The sequence below is a fragment of the Lepus europaeus genome, chromosome 18 (genome assembly GCF_033115175.1).
Source record: "Lepus europaeus isolate LE1 chromosome 18, mLepTim1.pri, whole genome shotgun sequence".
NCBI lineage: Eukaryota > Metazoa > Chordata > Mammalia > Lagomorpha > Leporidae > Lepus > Lepus europaeus.
The window spans coordinates 33,371,263-33,373,681 of NC_084844.1; positions in this window are offsets into that span (position 1 = coordinate 33,371,263).

A 2,419-nucleotide genomic window follows, 5' to 3' on the forward strand; every position below is an offset into this window, starting at 1 on the left:
TTCATATTAGTACCCGTGCCCTTGTCTATGCATAACATGCCCTGTGTGTGCCGCAGTGTGTTCGCTCACTTTTTATACCACCCAGGGGCCCCTAGACTTTCTTAGACTAAAGCCGGAGGTAGGCAGCTTCAGTGTGGAGCTATAAATAATAGAGAGCAAGGCAGAGCCAGAGCAGGGCGAAAGGTGGGAAGGCCTCTCCGTGTCCTGTCCCTTTCTTCAGATTGCCAGGAGGGCCTCACTCCACCGGCCCAGGCCCTTCCCTCCTCCCCCCCTCTGCGGCCTGGCCAGGCCCACAGCCCTCTGATGGTTGGGAGAGTGAGCCTGAGCCCCCGCCCCAGCCCTTGTTGCACCCACGCTGGCCAGGTGCCTTCAATCGCCACCCAGGGCCCCATCCCAGCAACAGAGTCTCAGACAAGAGAAGCAGAGCGCATTCTTTATTAGTGTTGGGACCCCTTCCCTCTGCCCTCCCTGCCCGTGGCTTCCCCGTCCGCCTGCGGCTGCTGCCTCTGGGATCCACATGCCCGGCCCTCTCCACGGGCTCCCAGACTTCAGGGCAGCCGGGAGGCTGCGGGTGCCCTTCTCCAGTTGGCATGAGGAAGGGCAGCACTGTGGGGGGCACTGGGGGCCTCTCGAGGGTCTGGGCAGGTGGAGGGGATGTATGAAATGCTCACCTGTCACATGCTGTCCCGAGGCGGGGGAAGACGGTGGGGTGGCAGCGGCGGTGGTGGCGTGGTCTCCGAAGCCCACAGTACACTCATCCATAAAGTAGGAAACACTACACCCTCCAGTGCTGTTAGTAGTGCTTTCTACTTTATGGGTGACTGCACTGTCTGTCTGTCCTTCTGCGCCGGCTCTTCAGGCCACCACTCTTCTTCCAACTCCTGCTTGGAGAGCCGCCCCCCAGCCCTCCCTGTGGCTTCCTAAGACCCCTGCACCTTGCCCACGGCCCCCAGAGGGCCCGCCCTGGGCCTTGTGGGTGGTGACTCAGCATGGCGCCAGACTTGCCTGCTCTACCTCCCTCCCCCCACTTCCTCTTTGGTTCCCTCTTCCCTTCCCCCAAGGCTCCACCCCATTCCCCACTTTCAAGGACCCTCAGGTAGAGGCCATGTCTACTCTGGAGGCCTGACTCCTGACCCCAGCCCCTAGGCCTGCTGTCCCCTCCCTGCCACACTGCCCACCCTCCAGAATGGAACTGACAAAGCCACAGCCTCATTCTCTCCAAGGCCTCAGTCTCCAGCCTCCCCACGGGCCCAACCACCTGACTCTCCCCCACTGCCCTGCTGCTCCCAGGCAGAGGCCCAAGAAGAGTATGGCACCAGAAGCCATGTCCACGTTGGACGGAGGAAGGCGCTCAGTGCCTCTCTCTGACTCCAGTCTTACGTTTTTGGCCTCTGCCACCGCCACCTTGCTCTCCCGCCTCCTCCCTCTTCATCTGAGCCAGGCACCATCTCCCTGGACCGGAGAGGACTCAGAGGAGCGCCCCCCGGGAGGCCGGCGGGGCTGAAGGTGCTTGCCAATGTGTGCCTGCAGCGGCCCTAGGAAGCGTTGGCGCCCGTGCTCCTGGCCTCCCCCGGCCCCAGCCTCTCCACTGCCAGCCTGCAACCCAAGCCCCTCACAGGCTCTCAAGGCCCAGCGCTGAGGAGTCCTGGCTGGGGCTGGAATGAAGGTTCGGGCTCTTACCTGAGGCTGCATCCCTGGGCTCCAAGCTCCAAAATGGGGTTCCCTTCAGGGCGGGCAGCGTTTATAACCCCGAGGCCACGTGGGCCAGATCTCAGGGCACCCAACGGTCTTGGAGCCCGCCCCCACACCGCAGCGATCGGCGGCCCCTCCCCTCCCTAGGGAGGACACACTGACAGGAAACCAGAGACAAGGCTGGGGACTGGCGGGAGGGGGCTGAGGAGACCATCTCACATGCCCCGGACAGGTGGCTTCCGGGTCCTCAGCCTTTCCTTCCTCCATGGCACCAGCTACAGGGGATGGTGCAACAGCCTGGGCCTGACTCAGAGCATGGGCGGGGGCGGGGAGGAGGTGACCCAGGAGACAGAACTCCCTGGCAGGGCCCTGGGTGAGTGCCCCAGACAGGGAGTCCTGGATTCCAGCACAAGCAAAGGGCTTTCTCCCTGAGGCTCGTCCCCAAGGACCCTAGTCCAAACTCCCTTCCCTCTCGGACGTTCAGACCAAGCCACGGCTCCTCCATCTGTGCTCCCCAAAGGGGCCATGGGAGTCCCGATGTATGAGGGCGTCCGAGCGTCCCCAGCACCCTCCACAAAGTCGGCTCTCACACCGGGCCTGCAGGAGACCAGGCCTGGCTCCTCACCTCACTGCCAGGTGGACCTGTTGGCCTTGGGCAGGGATTCACGTTTCCCTGGGGGCCTGCAGGAACCAGGAGGGAGAGCAGAGGAACTGGGTGGGGGGGAGA